The sequence below is a fragment of the Podarcis tiliguerta genome (genome assembly GCF_965153285.1).
Source record: "Podarcis tiliguerta genome assembly, chromosome: 8".
Taxonomy (NCBI): Eukaryota; Metazoa; Chordata; class Lepidosauria; order Squamata; family Lacertidae; genus Podarcis; species Podarcis tiliguerta.
In genome coordinates, this window is record NC_139541.1 from 61,055,042 (window position 1) to 61,074,705 (window position 19,664).

Here is a 19,664-nt window from a genome sequence, read left to right on the forward strand (position 1 = left end):
GCCTTTCGTTTGCTCTTTTGCAGCATTCTGAAACCACTGGGGTAAAAGTTAAAGGGAGCTGAGCTCCTTTAAATACCTGGAGTGGCTTAGTGAGAGAATGTGTGTGTTGCAGGCAAAAGGCTCCAGGTTCAATGCCCAGCCTCCCCTGGTAGGTCATGAAACCCTGGAGAGCTGCTGCCAGTCAGTGTAGACACTATTGAACTAGATCAGGCTTAGGCAACCTAAGGTCCAGGGGCCTGATGCGGCCCAATCACCTCCTCAATCTGGCTCGCGGATGGTCCGGGAATCAGCATGTTTTTACATGAGTAGAATATGTACTTTTATCTAAAATGCATCTCTGGATTATTTGTGGGGCATAGGAATTCATTCGTTATTATTTTTTTCAAAATATAGTCTGGCTCACCACATGGTCTGAGGGACGGTGGACCGGCCCACGGCTGAAAAAGGCTGCTGACCCCTGAAGTAGATGGACCGACCACAAGCATTTCAGCACTGGTCCAGTCAGTTGGCTACCAGAAGGGAATAACTCCCTCCGCCCTGTCCATTGACACATTGCCTCTTCTTTTCCTCTGCATGCTGCAGGCCTCTGTTAGATCTCCACATGCTCAAGAGAGCATGACTCTAAATGATAAATAAGGAAAAAAATAAATCTACTGCCAAGTGTGCAGTACTTGCAGTATATCCAAGAATACTGCATAACCCACCCTCTTTCCCATACAGTATTCACAATCATTATTGCAGGTTAGACTTCTCGCTTCACACCCATAGGTAGGGGTGTGTGTGTGTATAAAATCATGTACATCAATGTTTATTGTATTGCAGGGGGTGGGAATAGCTGCAACTGGAGTAAACAGCCTTTTTTACCACCAGAAAGGCTTCCTCACCTACAGACCGTGGTGCATTTATTTAAGCTTGCTGATGCTAGATCAAGGCAAGTGCTATACAGGCAATAGGAGAGATGGTGTTGCACATAGAGAATTATTTATACAATGCGGAAGATAACACAAGTTCTCACCTGCACTATCTATAGCCGAGCCCAGGGAATTCTCGACGGTTCCTCATTCCCAATTACGGGGCTTCTTTTCCACAGAGACTTCACAAAGCCGGAAACAGCTTATCTTTTGAAGGCCATATAGTGAGCCGTGGAACTGGGGGTTTGGGTTAAACTGAGGCTGCCCCATACATTTAAAGCACGTTCTCAACCCCAACCCCCAACCCCAAAGAATCCTAGGAACCATCGTTTGTTAAGGGTGCTGGGAATTGTTGTTGTGTGAGGGGTAGGCTGCAGTTCCCAGGATTCTTGGGTAGGAAATGTGCTTTAAATGTATATAGTGCCTACACAATCCGAAAGCAGGAAACTTATTTTTAATCATCTTTTAACACTACCAACCTCTAAGCTTTAGGGATGAGGTTGGCTGTTTGTTGAAATGAATACATGGCTGCTGTCCCCTTGTGAGCAAGTGAATGCTCCCTGGCTAATGTCTTCACAAAGCACAGATCAATGGTCCTTGTTTTTCACACAGGCTTTTGGGGGGAAACGTCTGAGCTGTTGCAAGAAAGCTTCTCTGTAGCAAGAGAATGAAAATGCTGGCTGGTGCTTGCAGGGAGTGTTGGCGTGCCCAGGGATGCCACTTTCCAACGGATTCTGTAGCCGTCTTTCTAGGAAGCAGAGACTGATGGTATGCAAGTCGTGTGCTCTAACGCTGACCTATTCCTATGGCCCTAACCTATGCAAATTCTTTGGCACCGCTTCCTGTGGTCCTCCTGAGCTTGTGTATTTCAGCCCTCCTCCTTTCTTCCCTTGTGGGAAGATAATTGGGACATATTTAAATCAAGGGCTGGACCCAAGGCATTCTGTAGTCTCGTGGAGCGCTGAGGATGACATGGGCGGGCTTCTTCCACTTTGAAGCAGCCACAGAATTGACAGGAGGCCTCGCTGAGAATTACAATGAAGGCCCAATCACAGGTATTGGAGGAAACAGTGGATTAGACCCCATTTGCACTCTACATTGAAAGCAATATCATTCCACTTTAAACAAGAATCCTGGCAACTGGAGGTGCTTAGAGTATATGCAAATTAAATACTGTATTTTTTGCTCTATAAGACTCACTTTTTCCCTCCTAAAAAGTAAGGGGAAATGTGTGTGCGTCTTATGGAGCGAATGCAGGCTGTGCAGCTATCCCAGAAGCCAGAACAGCAAGAGGGATTGCTGCTTTCACTGCACAGTGATCCCTCTTGCTGTTCTGGCTTCTGAGATTCAGAATATTTTTTTTCTTGTTTTCCTCCTCCAAAAATTAGGTGCGTCTTGTGGTCTGGTGCGTCTTATAGAGCGAAAAATACGGTATATGATCATGCAGCATAGTGAATGTGCATAATGGTCTATTGTTATGCACATTAACTGCTCAGCTTAATAAACGTAAAGGGACCCCTGACCATTAGGTCCAGTCAGGGCCAACTCTGGGGTTGCGGCGCTCATCTCGTTTTATTGGCCAAGGGAGCCGGTGTACAGCTTCCGGGTCATGTGGCCAGCATGACGAAGCCGCTTCTGGCGAACCAGAGCATACACCATCTCTAAGAACAAATACACAGAGCAGTACACACACACACACACACACACACACACTTCTTTTCTTTTGCCACCACCTCCCACTGCCACCAGGTTTCCCGCAGAAGTAGCTGTGGCGACGAAAAGTCAGGCAGGTCTGCAAGCGACCAGCCCTGCTGCAGTGCTCTCCTGCCGTTGCTGTTTCCCTCGCCGCTGCTGCCAACCGTGGCTGTGGTGGGCGCAGTGGTGGTTCCACCACCAGGCTTGGTGCACTGGGCCCATGTGATTTCACAGGTGTGACACGATGCTGAGGCCCCCCCCCCCCATTTTGGACCAAAGCTGGAGCCTTTGGTTTGGATGCGGTTTCTCTCTTGTTCTTTCTTAGCAGCATAAACTTTAAAGTGACATCATTGATGGCTGGTGCCCTATGGAAGGCCAGGAGACCCACTGTAGGTGGAGCTAGAGCCAATGGCGACAGGCAGAGCCACCCTCTCTAAGTAAGAAGGCAGGCAGGGCAGCTGGCTGAGGGTGGTGGGGCAGTGCCCCATTTGCCCCAATGAGCCAGGCGCTCTTCATTGAGTGAGACCTGAGCAACAGTCCAGGCAAACGAATGTCAAGCTTAATGCAGAAGCCCCAAGTATCACGGATATATTTAAATGTATAAAATGCACTAAATCTCTCCTGACAAGGCAATTTGATCAAATCCAACTGATTGTCATGTTGCGAGTACAACTGACAGTGGAGAATAAAGCAGTTGCATGCCTAGGAAACCCCCCCCCCTTAAAAAAAAATGCTTTCCGCCTTTATTTCTTTTTCTTCCTGATAACTGGAAATTTAAATTATAATGGTTCGCTTCGCTTTTTGTAAATGTAGCCATAGCAACAAGAACATCTAAATTATTACAAGTTGATCACTCCTTCAATAGAGGCTTAAATACAGACTCCAGCACAGTATCGGGGGGAAAATTATTTTTAAGAAAACTTCTTGCAAATAAACCATTGGATACAGGTAACCTTCTCCATCATCACCAACCTCCTCAAATGCATCCTTTGTGTTTGTAAAAGGTACTAAGCAGACCTGCTGAGTGTTTTATTCATTATATCTTGCCTTTCCTCCAAGGAATACAACTTTAGGAGGTGTTGAGGCATGATTCTCTCTTACCCACCCACCACATTTTACCCTCACAATAAATAGGGATGTGGGAGAAATTGGATTCAGTTTGCATTTAAAGGCGAAATTAACTAATTCACACTTCCAAAACAATAAAGGAATAAAAATGCAGCCATCCTCCAAAACTGACACATCTTCAAATTTTGCAGTGCAATTATCCAGCCAAGTTTTGCATACTAAAACCACATACTTGCAAAAATGTGCATTAAAATGCATATAGTGTATACTGAAAATAAAACAAAAGTGAATTATATTAGGGAAGACTGCAAAATAAAGTGTATCTCTGCAACAAAATATTGGTGAAAAAACTGATGTGGAAATGTGGATAACTGATCTTAAGATTCGAAAAATTAGAAACTGAGAAAAACTGAAATGGGCAGATTTGCCCATTCCTAATCCCCCCCCCCATCATCTTTTACACACACACACACACACACACACACACACATGGGGCTTGGTTTGGAGGGAACCTGAGTCTCCCCACAGCAGTTGACGCTTTTACTTCACATTTTGAAAAGCAAAGCTTGAGGAGGATTTTGAAAAAAATTCTTGGTATTAGGTTGTTTACACACTTTGCTTGATATGTGAACAAGCTGCATGTCACAAGATTAAAGAGAGGGCCTCTTGAGTTTAGAAGAGGGTTGTGGCAGGTGGGGGGGGGGAGAAAACAGCTAAAGAAGCAAAAGACACCCCCGTCACCCTCCTGCCTGATCGTATTCAACATGGGTAGCAGAGGGAAACTTTTAAGAATCCAAGCGAATGATACTTGCAAGCGGGCTGGGAGTTATTTTATTTATTTATTTATTAGCTGAGCGGCTGCCTTCTCTCTGGAGAAAATGAGCCTGTGGTTGTTGAAAAGAGTCTTTGAGTCGGGAAAGTGGGACCTTGCAAAACAAGAAAAATACACACAATAGCTGCTGTTCTTGAAGTATTATTACGACGCAGAAGGTGACTATTTGATGTGGTGTTGCTGCCTGCCTTTACATCAGTTTGTGCTGTTGACTCGGTATCTTTTGACTCGGTTCACCGTGTGCTTTTTCAGCCCCTTCCCTCCCTTTGCCACACTGGCTCGGCAGAGCTCATAAAGCTAATGAGCTGGATTATTTCCTCACTCGTGCATCACTGAGAAAATTATATATTCCAGGTGCACGGGCTTTATTAGGAGGGCTGGTGCAGGAGGCAGCGACAAAACTCAAGCAGGGCAGCTTTCAGCTCCATGCTTGATCGGCAAGTTGATGGATTTGTTTTGTGCCATTTGACAAGGAGGCCGATTCCCGCAGTTTGCTTCCCCAGCCCAGCTCCGTTTGCACAGCTCTGCGTTCCAACTGTCTTGAGGGGATTATTCCTATCCTATCCCTTTTTGCACCTCTTGGTGTGGAGCACAGTCAGACCAGGTGGGGAAGGCGTTGACTATGGCAAGCTAGGAATGTGTTTTATCAGCTTTGCTGTTGAGCCAACTGCAGCCCTATGTGAAGAGGTTTGATCTAGCCACACCAGTCTGTACCCTGATCACAGTCATGCTTGGCTACTGTAATGCACTCTGTGTGGAACAGCCCTTAAAGACTGTTTGGAAACCAGAGCTGCTTCAGAATGCAGCCACCATGGTTCTAACAAAGGCAAGGTGGCCAGATTCATCTTTACCATTCCAGCTGCACTGGCTTCTGGTGCATTTCTGAACCCATAAAAGTTCTGGCTTTAACTTTTAAATGTAGGATGAAAAAATCTCAAAGCCAGGGTCAGATGTGGTCTTCCAGGCCTCTCAGTGGTCAACGGGTTCTCCATAAGCCATGCCTCCTCCTCAGGCCACACTCCTCACTGACCCTGTGCCACACCCTTCTCAAGAATTTGTTGCTGCTTTTGCCTGACTGGAATATGTCCTTGAACTGCAATAATGCCTCCTGGTTGCCTGAATGGCAAGCAGAATCAATCATAGAATCATAGAATTGTAGAGTTGGAACCCCCTGCAATGTGGGAATATTTCACCCACGACCCAGCTCTACCAGCTGAGCTATCCCAGCTATCTCTAGCTTTTATATAGCCTGTAGAGGGATACAAATTACATCAGTTGTGCCAAACACCCCTGACATTTAGTCTCTGGAAGGTTGCCTACTAGAGAACACAGCCTTTGGCTGCAAAAAGGTTCCCCACCACTGCTTTAAAGCCTTCAGCTGTTTGGGTTGAATCTATCCAAAGGACTGTCTCCACTAGTATCACCTAGATGTACAGCAGAGGCCGTTCTCGTGTGTCTTTGAGGTGGTGCCTATCATTGATCAGCCTATGACAGGGAAAGGAATAGCTCAGTCGGTAGAGCATGAGACTCTTAATCTCAGGGTCATGGGTTCAAGTTTCGTGTGGGACGAAAGATTCCTGCACTGCAGGGGGTTGGACTAAATGATCATTCTGGTCCCTTCCAGTTCTTCTATGGTTCTCAGAAAATAGACCCAGAAGATGACGCCTTCTCTTGAGGTCCAGAGAAAGAGAGGAAGTTGTAAAGAGGATGCAAGCTAAGACTTACCAGTCTAAACATCAAAGAGATAGAGAGACGCCAGCATAGCAATAAAGGTACAGGGATACTCTGGGAAGCTGGAGGTCCCTTACTCTATCTGTCTTAACCCATGCAACCCCTTCTCAGCAAGATGAGTTGCATCCAAACTTCCAACACCCTTTGATTCTGGTTTGGTGGAAGACAGGGAGGCCAACTGTAGGTGGAGCCAGAGGCAACGACAGATGGTGACAACTAACACTAGTTTTGCCCCCATCCTCCTTCTGGCTGAGTTCTATAAGGACAACTGAGACTAAGGAGGAGGAAGCTGACAGACAATGCCACCCCCTGGTGGAGGCTGGCTATGGGCAGAAAGAAGGGAGGGCAGCGCCACACTTGTCATAAGATTACTTATAATCGTAGAGTTGGAAGGGACCCTGAGTATCATCTAGTCCAACCCCTTGCAATGCAGGAATATGCAGCTGTCCCTTACGGGGATCAAACCTGCAACCTTGGCATTATCAGCAACATGCTCAAAGCAACTGAGCTATCCAGCCCAGGCCAGCCTCCACTGATAATTACTATATAGCACTCTTTGGGGGACCTTACAATTTTCATATCGAACAGCTGTATAATTTACGGGCTTAAAGGTCTACAGCTAGCTTGGGAAATTAACTGCCTGCGCCAACCTGTACGGTAGACCCACACGGCACATTTGAAACAACTGTCACATCTATCAAAGGTAGATTATCCAAATGGTGCAATCCCAGATTTGGGGCCCTTTCTGGCTGGCTGCTTTTTGAAAACAAAACACTCGAGTTAATATTTAAAGTGCGAAAAGGCTGCAGAAATTCGACAAGAATGTAGCCCAATCAATGGCTAAAGGATGGCCATAGTAGCAGTGGCGTAGCGTGGGGGGTGCAGGGGGCCCGGCCGCACCGGGCGCAACATCTGGGGGGGGGGCGCTCGCACTCGCAGCTCTCTGAGTGCTAAAATCCATGGGTTAGGGGGCGCAAATTACTTGCCTTGCCCCGGGTTCTGACAACCCACGCTACGCCACTTCATAGTAGTCAGCCTGAGAAAGGCTGTGCAGCTTCCATAGGGGCTGCACCAGGCAACTAAAGCAGGTATCCAACAGGGCAGAACAATGGAGAACGGAACCACCTTTTCCACACCCCTGTTGACCACTTCCTAGGAGGTTATTTTATTTTATTTATTTGTTTGATTAAATTTCTTAGCTGCCCATCCGAGGATCAGAGGGCAGTTTACAATATAGAAACACAAAAATACATAACATAGTAACAAACAAAACCAACACCTCCCCATTTGAAAAGGCCATGGATTGTTTTGTTGCATAAAATTGCTGTAGCAGGGTCTCACTGTGAGTCATCCAATTCCTGCTTTCTGGCCCATTTTCACCTGATTTGAGGTATTGTTATGGGGCTATTGCCGGGCTGAAGATTTTTGGCATATATCCAACTAAGTTCCACTCAAACAAGGCCCACTGAAATGTACAGCTACAGGCAAAGGGTAAGAAGCTGTGGGAACCAGACCTGGAGGAAGCAACGTGGATGTCTTATAACCGCCATCAAGCCCGCTGTTGTCAGGGGATATTGCAGGTATCCGGAAAAGGTTGAGATGAGGTTTTCAACCTTTTTTGGGTCCACAGCTGCCTTGACCAACTACATTCTTCCTTCCGCACCCCTCTGGGGCTCAGGAGTCCAGTTATGTCACCACTTGCCTGCAGAGCTTGCTGCCTCTCACCATTTTTCAAACACCCTCCCTTGTGGCGTGTTCCTTCAGCCTCATTTCCTCTCCCCTCTCCTTGGGGGTCCTCTGGGCAGCCGCCCCTGGTCTCTGAGCTGCCACCCCTGCCCCAAAGAGAAGTGCCTCTTCACACTGCCCCACAGGGGCCTGGGAAGCACCCCCTGGCCAGCCCCAGAGGCACCATTTGCCTGGGGAGCTTGTAGCCAGGGCTGCTGCAACAAACAGTTGTGCAAGCCTTTGGCAGGCAGAGACACAAGAGGGCATCAGAGGTGGAAGGGAAGAGGAACAGAGGCCAGTGTTGCCCGTGGCACCCTTGACATCATTCAAGGCACCCCAGGGTGCCATGGCACGCTGGTTGAAAACCACTGGTTCAGACAAAGATTTGAATTCTACCTGGTAGCAAGGGTCGCAGAAGAGAAAAGTGGTATGATCAAACCCCCTTTTTTTCCTACATGTTGTGGGACCAGGAGGCATTGGCCTTCAGGCTTGCTGAAGGTGAGACTATGAAACTAAAAGAAATAACGGAGAAGTTTGAAGTATCCTGCATGCCTAAAAATAACGAAATGTTTGAAAGACAGAAGTTTTTCATGTACATGCAAAAAGCCGGTCAAACTATGGATCAGTATGTTATAGAATTAAGGAGGCTGAGTAAGAATTGCGGTTTGGGTGACTCGAGAGAGTCCCTGATAAGGGAAAGAATTAAATGTGGACTCTGAGATAATATCCTCAGGGGAACGGCTGCTGCATGAGGGAGATCCGTCCTGGACAAAGGTCTTCAGATATGCAGGGCATCTGAAGCTGTGAAAACACAGGCCACTTATCTGAATTCTGCTGAAGGTGTTCAGCAGAATGAAGCAAGAATGCAGAAGAAAGCCAGACTCATAAATCGAACTGCCTTTGTCACAAGCAACTGTGAGGGGAAATAGGCAAAAGAAACAAGCATGCAAATTATTTGGAATGCAGCAGGGTCCTAAACAGGGGATGCATCTGAGAAACTGTTTTAACTGTGGGAAGCATAATTGTTTTGAAAGATGGTGTCAAGTAATTCACAAGAAAGTCAGGTAGATGTGCTGAAGATCATTTAGAACAAGAGGTTTATGTTGCTATTTTTATTATATTTGCCATTAATTGATACATTCTAGTGACAGGTAGTTGGTTTTATTATGGCTTTAAAATGTTATAATGTTCATATAATCAAATGGAGTTGGATTGTGTTTTGAAATTATTTAGTATCAGATTGTTGTTGAAATGATGCAGTGATTTGCATTTTTGTTCTGCTGTCAGCCTCTTCGTGCATAATTTACATGGAAAAGTGGGAAACAAATTTAAATAATAATAGTAGAAGAAGAAAAGGACACTGATCAAGTTAACAGAGTATCTAACAAGCATAATGAATGACTGTTAACAAAGTCAACACTGGGACCAACAAAAATCAAAGTTACCAGTTATTCTGGAATAAATACCTGAATATTCTTGTCTTGCTCGTGTTAGGTAGAAAAATGCCATGTACACTTTTGATCCGTATTATACCCAAGAATGTGGCATCCATTCTGAGCCTAGTAGTATGCAGTTCTTCCTGCTTTTGCAAAGCAGTTGCCACAGTTTCATATTTTGCTTTCAAAAACATGTGGATTTTTATGCACAGTTTACCCTAATGTAAGTATTTTTGTATTTTGTACTTGGCTTCAGAACGACCTTGCAAAATTTGGGGAACTGTGAACTTTGATGGATGGCTTTGGTTTGCATATTTTTTCGAGCCAAGAGCACCCTTCCCTCCTGTTGTTTCCAGCAACTAGTATTCAGAAACATTGCTGCCTGAGCATAGACATCCTGGCTAGTAGTAGCCCTTGATAGCCTCCTCCTCCATGAATTTGTCTGATCCTCTTTTAAAGCCACCCAAGGAGTTCCACCCAAGGAGGGACGCGGGTGGCGCTGTGGGTTAAAGCCTCAGTGCCTAGGGCTTGCCGATCGAAAGGTCGGCGGTTCGAATCCCCGCGGCGGGGTGCGCTCCCGTTGTTCGGTCCCAGCGCCTGCCAACCTAGCAGTTCGAAAGCACTCTCGGGTGCAAGCAGATAAATAGGGACCGCTTACTAGCGGGAAGGTAAACGGCGTTTCTGTGTGCGGCTCTGGCTCGCCAGAGCAGCGATGTCACGCTGGCCACGTGACCCGGAAGTGTCTTTGGACAGCGCTGGCCCCCGGCCTCTTTGAGTGAGATGGGCGCATAACCCTAGAGTCTGTCAAGACTGGCCCGTACGGGCAGGGGTACCTTTACCTTTACCTTTAAGGAGTTCTACCTTTAAAAGTGAATTGAATCTAATTTCTCCTCCACCCCTAGTTATACCATGCAGTTGGGAAGCATTCTGGACAGGGGTTGTGGGCACAAGGAGCAGGAAGTAAGAAGCGGGTGAATTATCCCTGCTGAAGTGTCCTGTCCAAATATTGTCCAGTCTTGTTGCTTCTTAGCTTGTAAGATGTGACAGGATGACACACCAAGCTGCTGTTGCTCCAGGCGAGAACCACATTTGCAAGATGGTGTACATAACAGCCGTATGAATCCATATCCATATTTTTTGGGAAATAGACCTGCATGTACAGAGATCGCTTGTACTTGAGTTCAGTGTCGCATGTGAAAAAAGCTGTACAGTAAAGGACTTTTAGGCACCAGGCAAAGCCTTCTTTCTGAGGTTTTCTAGCCTCAGTTACGTTTCTTTTTATTCCTGCTGCAATTGTTTTATATTCCCAGGTTCTTAACCTCAGCTTGTCTGTTTTTATTTCTACTATGGAGGCAGTGGAAGACAGGAGTGCCTGGCATGTTCTGGTCCATGGGGTCATGAAGAGTCGGACACGACTAAATGATTAAACAACAAAATGGTTGTTTTAGCATTGCCTTGTCTGCTTTGTTACAAAACTTGGACATTTTGAATTGGAAGATGATATAGAAATTTGTTAAACTTTGTGTTGCCACAGAATAATAAGAGCCTGCCCCCACATTGGTTTTCCCCAACCTGGTGCCCTCCAGGTGTTGCAGGACTACAATTCCCATCAGCCCATGGCATCATGCCCACTGCTTTGGTATGATGGGAGTTGGAGTCTCTTAGGGTTGCCCCACCAACCACAGTGTGCTCTTAGCCAGCCATCACCTCCCTGCAGCTGTCTTTCTTACAACCAGACTGTGGGTGGCTCTGTCATTGGTTGTGGCTGCACCTGCCTTCTGCCCTCCAAGTAACACCAACCACCCCTGGATTACAGACCCTCCAAGTGTCCCTATTTTCCAGGGATGTTCCTGATTTAGAGAAACTGTTCCGGTTTCTGATTTGATCCTGGAATGTCCTTAAGATGTCCCTATTTTCATTGGAGAAATGTGGGAGGGTACAGAGTTATCCGACCCGCAAGCCATCTGAAGGCAATCCTGTATAGCGAAGTTTTTTTAATGTTTAATGTTTTATTCTGTTTTTATATATGTTGGAAGCTGCCCAGAGTGGCCGGGGAAACCCAATAAGATGTGTGGGGTATAAATAGTAAAATTATCATTATGGAATGGGACGTCCTTATTTTCATGGGAGAAATGTTGGACAAACTCCACCCAGGCTTGAGGCCTCCTCTAAGCTACTCTCTTTTATTAAAAAAATGAATCAATGTCTGTTTTTCTGCAAGTAGTGATCATATTGTTCCCTTCCAACTGAGCTTAGACATTGATAAAATAACATGCTTTGACAATGCAATGATTTGTAATCTGGGATGTTTCTCAGACTAGGGTGGTTTTAGTGGGATCCTGATTTGTTCTTTCTCCTCAGTTTTAATTAAGTGCATTGAAATCAGCCTGTTGCTTATCATGTTAGTTATGATTACGGTAACTCCAGGGACAGGGGAGAAATTCCATTCAATTCACAATTAATTTGCAAGTTCCAAAACAATACACAAACTGAAACACTGCCATCTTTCAAAATTTGCATTTCTCTTAATTTTGCAATGCATTTCTCCACCCAAAGAATATGTCCAAAATGCACATGCTAGGATAAAATATGCATAGAAATAATATAATAGTGAAAATAACATATAAAAATGCATTATATTAGGGAACATGGCTTTGCAAAATTGACTATATAGGGCAAAATTGCACACTGATATGTGTGTAAGAAGAAAGTTGTACTAAAATGGTGATTAATTTTCACGAGTACTTTCTTAAAAATGCAAACGGATGTGGAAATGTGGAGAACTGAAGAGTGGAAAAGTGAGAAACTGAGAAAACCAATATTGACAAATTCACCTATCTCTATTTAACTGCATCACGGTGTGTGAGAGATGCGCAGTGTGGGATGTGAAGAAAAACTCTTCGGGAATAAGTCTGTTTTATGGTCTCACTGGTTGGAATGTTGAACATGAATTTAGAAAGTGCACACGGGCTTTTGTTGTTGAAGAGCAGACAGGGTGTGGGGAGTTCTATCTGTCCCATAGTGATCGAAGAGGAGGCTTTAATGCATAGGTTTAACCTATACAGATAAGCAATTGCTCCATAAATGTTTGTGTCACACCTCAGGGACAGCCTTCTTAAACAAAAATATATTCAAATATTCAATTCATATATTCAAAATATATTCAAAAATATATTCAATCACTGAAACAACACGACACTGGGCATCTGTTTATTTTATCCTATTTTGTATCCTTTCCTTGAGATCCTTTTGGATGAAAAACAGTCTAGAATAACCGAGAAAGCTACATTCCCCTTTCTTTTCCAAATGGGGCCACTGAGGCACAGGTGGAAGGTATCAGTATGTTTGACGGAAACAAGTGTGCAGGACAAAAATCCTTAGGAAAAGGAAATGCAATGGGGCAAAACTTCTCCCAAACAGCCCAATGAAGCTTGAGAATACTTAGAGAATATCCTGGGTTACACCATGCATTTATGGTGTTCTTATACCACTTTAGGGACACAGGTGGCGCTGTGGGTCACCACAGAGCCTAGGACTTGCCGATCAGAAGGTTGGCGGTTCGAATCCCTGCGATGGGGTGAGCTCCCGTTGCTCGGTCCCTGCTCCTGCCAACCTAGCAGTTCGAAAGCACGTCAAAGTGCAAGTAGATAAATAGGTACCGCTCTGGCGGGAAGATAAACGGCATTTCCGTGCACTGCTCTGGTTGGCCAGAAGCGGCTAAGTCATGCTGGCCACATGACCCGGAAGCTGTACGCCAGCTCCCTCGGCCAATAAAGCGAGATGAGCACCGCAACCCCAGAGTCGTCCACGACTGGACCTAATGGTCAGGGGTCCCTTTACCTTTACCTTTATACCACTTTAACAGCCATGGCTTCCCTCAAAGAATCTTGAGAACTGAGGCTCCTTAAGGGTGCAGAGATTTGTAGCTTTGTGAAATCAGCACCCTTAACAAACTACGGCTCCCGGGATTCTTTGGGGGAAGTAAATGTGACCCGAAATTGTGTAGCCTGGGCTACGATTACCCCAGGGAAAAGCCAGCACTCCTCCTTTTCCAGGGATACATACATATAGGAGTCTCTCCCTCTCCCTTTCTCTCTCTTAGGTATCAATACAGATACATTCACTGGTGGCGGCGGCAGTCAAGGTAGCTGCTTTCTATGATATGTATACTAATTTTATGTCCTTGAGGAGTCGTGTGGCTTCTGGGGTTATTTTAAAGTGATAGACGGGGGTGGAGAAAACCATTTGATAAATTGGAGCAGACGCAAAGCAACAATTTGCCGAGATCGAAGTAGGTGACATTGTGTGTTCTCCTAAAAGGGCTCAGAAAAATGACTTCCAATGTTCCCCACCCCTTTGCTTTTTGCTTAATTCACTCCTGCACATATATGATGTTCATAAGGCAAAAATCAAGGCTGGTATATCAGCACGAGCTGATGGTGTAGGTCAAATTCCCTTTTAGTGTAACATTTTTCTAAGGATGTCCCAGAGGCGAACTTTCTCATTCTGTACCCACCAGGTACATTTTGTCTTCCTTTAATTCTGTCCTCCAGGACCCACAGTTGTCTTGTGAATATGTCTGAATATGAGAACGCATAATACCCTAAAGGAATATTGATGATTCCTGGTACCTGAAGATCTGTAATTGCGGCTGACTATTTCAGACATCTTTCAGCCTGCAGTAGAACAATATACATAATTTCTATTCATCCAATTCTACACGGTGCTTTTCTTCCTAGCCTGGAATTCTCCAGATAATGTATTTGAGAGAAAGACCCTGTGAGAAGCAGCGGCTATCTCTCTCTCCACATCCCACCACAATTTGGGTCAAAATGAGCATTTGCTATTCCCCAAAGTTTACTCCACTCTGCTCCATTTTCTTTTCAGCCACCTGACATTCCACTCCCAATCTTTCTAACTGCTGTGCAGCATGCATAAATGATGATTTAGCTCAACGGAGGCAGTGTGTGTGTGTGTATTTAAATAAAAGACTTTGTATGCATGTTTTAAGGATAGAAGAGGATGGTCTATACCACATTGCAAAAATAAAATAAAATTAAGCAACTGCATCACCAAAAAAGATGCCACAGATTTGCATGTGCTAATTGATATGCATAGCTGCACATTTAGAAATAACTGTGAGACTGTGCTTCTATGGTATTTACAATTATATCTTAAGAACATAAGAGCCTGCTGAATCCGTCCAATAGCCCAGCATCCTGTTCTCACAGTGGTCCACCAGATTCCTGCACAAAGCCCACAAACAGGACCTTAGTGCAGCACGCCTCTATCTGCAGTTATCAGCAAATGATATTCATAGGCATGTTGCCTCTGACAAGCAAAGTCGAACATAACAGTCATAGCTAGTAGCTGCTGATAGCTTTCGCCTCCCTGAATCTTTCTAATCCTGTTTTAAAGCCTTCCAGGTTGGTGGCCATCTCTGCCTCCTGCAGGAGCCAGTTTTGTAGTTTAACTATGCACTGCATGAAAAAGTACTTTCTTTTCTCTGTCCTGAATCTTCCAACATTCATTTGATGTCCATGACTTCTAGTGCTATGAGTTCTGTGTTATCTTCTCATGGTGGGGGAGCGTGTGGACTGTGTGCCTGTTCAGGTCACTTCCATACTATACATTTAAAGGATCATGATACCACTTTGACACCTGTGGCTTCCCGCAAAGAATGCTGGGAACTGTAGTTTGTGAAGGTTAAGGGACCCCTATTCTCCTCACAGCACTGCAATTCCCACAGTTCCCTGGGAAGAGGGATTGATTGGTAGTGGGGAAGGCTGTTTGTAGATTCTGGAACAGGAATGAATGATAGTGTTGCACCAATCTGTTCTGTGGACAGAAGGTAATACATGTCTTGAAATCATGGAATCATAGAGTTGGAAGGGACCCTGAGGATCATAGCTGTCAAGTGTCCCTTATTTGAAGGGACAGTCCCTTATTCCAGCGCCATGCCACACTGCTGTCCCTTATTGATGGATGTCCCTTAAATGCCGGCCAGGGAGGAGGGAGGCTCCAACTGCGTTGCTTGGCTGTGTTGCTCACCCAATAAGAAGTCTAAGAATGACTGGGGGGTGGAGCTTGCATGCCTTGTGTGTGGCTAGTTAATGCAAGCTGAGGGGGTTTTTGAATGCTGGACGCCATTTTGTTGCATGTGCTGCTGTAACTTTGCAGTGCAAAGCCAGGCCGGGGAGCCATATTAAGTTGAGGCTGCATAGGCCTTGTGGTGCATGTGATTCTGATTGTATTCAGTTGAACCTCTGGTTACAAAGTTGGTTGGACAGTGTTCTCGAAGCTACCCAGCATGAGTTTGACCAGACTGCAGGAGGACAGGAAGACTGGAGTGCCTGGAACAGGTGAGGCTGCAGGTCCCTTATTTTCAAGGCTGCTGGTCCCTTATTTTCAAATCTGTAAGTTGACAGCTATGCTGTGGATCATCTAGTCCAATCCCCTGCAATGCAGGAATAGACAGCTGTCCTATACGGCAGGGCTTTTTTTCAGCCAGAACTCACTGGAACTCAGTTCCGGCACCTCTCAGGTGAGCACCATTGCCACTATAAGAGAACAAGGGAGGTGTTCATGGTGAGTTCTGGCACCTCTCTTTCTAGAAAAATAGCACTGCACAGGGATCAAACCTGCAACCTTGACATCATCAGTAACACACTCTAAGCAACTGAGCTATCCACATGTCCCAGTCATAGAGTTGGAACTTAAAAGACCAGCTAGCTAAAGGTTACCAGATTTTTTTCAATGAATCCGGGGACACTTTTCAACTTCAGTGGATTTTGTCAGGGGACTGATTTGTAAATCCAGGGACTGTCCCTGGGAAATGGGGATGTCTGGTAGCCTTAAGCTAGCTTCTCTGATCCGGTCGTCCTAATACATGGGATGTCAAAGTCAATGTTAATTCTGAAGGACTACCATGCACAAGATGAAGGAGAGTAGACAACTTGGTAGGAATCCTGTCTGACTTGCTTACAAATAAGGGGTGAAGGAGGCTGATAGACAGTGGTAGCTGGTGGACATTAATACTGGTAGGGCGGAAGACTGGGAGGCCAACAGTAGGTGGAGCCAGAGCCATTGGCAGACATTGCCAACTAATTCTTGTTTTGTCCTCCTTCCCCTTTCTGAGTTCTACATGGGCAACCAGAGTCCATTGGAGGAATCACATATACTTAGTTACTCAGAAATTGCCTTTGCAACCTCTGCTACTTGCTGCCCCTTGACGCTGCAATGTTGGCTTCATTGAAGCAGTTTTTGCTCAGCGTGCGCAGGGAGTCTTGGGAGTTGATGAGCCCTCCATTTCTTGCCCAGACGTATGCAGTAGGCACACAAAATGTCAGAAGCATTTAACCTAATCGATATTCTGGCAGTTCGAGATCACTGGAGAAAAAGAGTGTGATGATATCTGTCTGGTGCCTGCAAAATAGCCTGGAAGCTGTATATCCATCTTAACATAATTGCCCAAAGGATACCCGTTGCCCTGCACTGCCCTGCAGATGGAATTACTGTAAAGATGACAAATGTGTTTAGCCAAGGCTTAGTGGTCCCATGAGAAGAGCCAAGCATTTAGCACTCCAACAGGGCGTTTTCCAACCACGGAGCAAACCATTCCATCATTGTTTTTCAGAAATCTTTTGGGCACCTTGACTGTGCACTGGCTAAATTGTGGGGATATGTAAAGTTTTCTTATTTCTTTTTTTGCAGTACTGAGTGGTCTTTATTTTGCATAGTTAAGAGCCATTAAGGTTAAAGGGAAATTAATTTAGCTGCTTAGAGGGAAAATAGATATATTTTCCTCTCTGAAAGATTGTTTCCAATTGCACTTAGGCACAATTGAGGGATTTTCTATACTTTGACTCTTGTCCCTCATTAGGGGCCACCCTCATGTTTGCACTTTCTATGTGATGTGAATCTGGTTGCAAAGTACAGTTGAGGACTTCACCTGCATCCTCTGTCTTCACTTAGCAGGGATATATCTTTTCAGGCTCTGAATCCACTGTCCGTTTTGGACCAGTGACCAACGGATTGCAATCCCTACTGACAATTCGGCGTGCTCAGATTTGTTTTATTTTTATTTTATTTTACCTAATTTACATAACCTCTAAGAGATGTACAAAAAACATATATTAAAAATACCAATGCAATCAGATGTTAAATCAAGTTCACACACAAAAATAAAAACGAAGCCAGCAGCATAGAAATATCCATTATAAAATAATACTGCACATTAAAACTTAGTGTGGTTGTTAAAGAACAGGGACAGCAGGCATTCAAATCCTCACTCAGCCGTCAAGTTGATTTGGTTACCTTGGGCCAGTCACCGTCTCTCAGCCTAACCGACCTCACAGGGTTGTGAAGATGAAAAACGGGGAGGAGCCACACCATCTGTGTCACCTTGAGCTCCTTAGAGAAAAGGTAGGTTAGAAATGTAATAAAATAAATATGAACGAACAAATAAATACTCAGTGGTAGAGCACGTATCTTGCATGCAGGAGGCCCCAGGTTGAGTCCCCGGCATCTCCAGGGAAGGCTGGGAATGTCCCCTGTCCCAAACCATGAAGAGCTGCTTCCATTCAGTGGAGAGGATACTGAGCTAGTTGGACCAGTGGTCGGATGCAACATGAGGTGAGTTCAAAATTCCACTATGTTCACTGTAGGGATAAAGCAACAACCAGCTCTGCATCCATAGAGAATCCTGGCAGAATACAGTACTGGGCTCTGTGTCACCATAGCTGCTAAGGCCAGGTTTGTCTCAAACCAGCCAAGGAAGCATTACTGCACACTTGTAGGCCAGAACAAGTGAGGCGAGGCTCTTCTATCACCAGGCTCATCCAGACTTCCACTTGCCTGACTGCTTCCCCCAGGGAAACCCGCTATTTCTGTTGAATAGGAGCAAGCATCAATCCGTTTTTCCGTGGATGGACGTTTGTTCCAATTCAGTGTTAAAGAGCTGGTATCTCCAGGGAAAGCTCAGGACAATCAGAAAACTTATCAGACTTGTGCTTTCCAGGCACGGGACAAGTAAAGTGTGGACAAGGCCACCATAAAAGCTTATGGAGTCAGGTTTGCTTGCTGGCCTGCCAGCAACTAGGAGACTTGCTCTTGGTGTTCCTACAGCATCTTTACTTCTGCCATCAGTTCCTCAGGAAGTGAGTCTGACAGGCAATTCACAATAGTCCCTCAGCTGCAGCTTCAAGTTTTTATCATTGTCCTAGGTTCACCCTTTGAGGTAAAGGAAAGGAAAACAACTCCATAGAGAATAGCATGCTGGCAGGTTCAACCTCTGTTTCTTTCTGCTCATCAGGAACAGGGTTGCTGCATTTGCACAAAACCAAGGGAGCATTAAAAAACAAAACAAAAACCCACTCACCAACTTCATGGCAAGGCCTGAACAGAAGGCCTGTTCTCATATACTGTGGTGCTGTTTGGTAATTTGGGCTTAATGGTCTTTCCCTCCCCTTCTCTTAGATGAAAAGGTTATTGCTTTGCTTACTTCAGTAAGTCAGCTACCTACTGTGTTTAGGGGGCCCTCCTGATTATTCTGCCGAGTGGAGGCCCAATGTCTGCCTCCCTCTGCGCTGAAAAGGGGCGTCGAAAAATTCAGGAAGGATAAAGTGATCAATGGCTGCTAGTAATTTATATTACCTCCAGAATCGGAGACCACATGCCTTCAGATAAGAACATAAGAGCCTGCTGAATCCTTCCAATGGCCACTCTAGTCCAGCATCCTGTTCTCACAGTGGCCTACCAGATTCCCGTGAGAAGCCCACAAGCAGGACCTGAGTGCAACAGCAACCCTGCCTGCCTACCTGCAATTCCCAGCAGCTGGCATTCAGAGACATACTACCTCTGAGAAGAGAGGTAGAACATAGCCATCATAGCTAGTAGCCGCCGATAGCTTTGTCCTCCATGAATTTGTCAAAGTCCTCTTTTAAAGCCATCTAGGTTGGTGGCTGTCACTGTGGGAGCAAGTTCCACAGTTTAACTATATATGCCGTGAGTGAAGAAGTACAGTACAGTTCTTTCTTTTGTCTGTCCTGAACTTTCCAACATTCAGCTTCACTGGATGTCCCCAAGTTCTAGTGTTATGAGAGAGAGAGAAAACCCTTTCTTTATCCACCTTCTCCATGCCACACATAATTTTATAAACCAGGAGCAGAGAGAGTGCTGCTGCATCGTCTCCTGCTTTTGGGCTTCCCACAGGCATCTGGTTGGCTATTGTGAGAACAGGCAGCTGGTCTAGACGAGCCTTTGGTC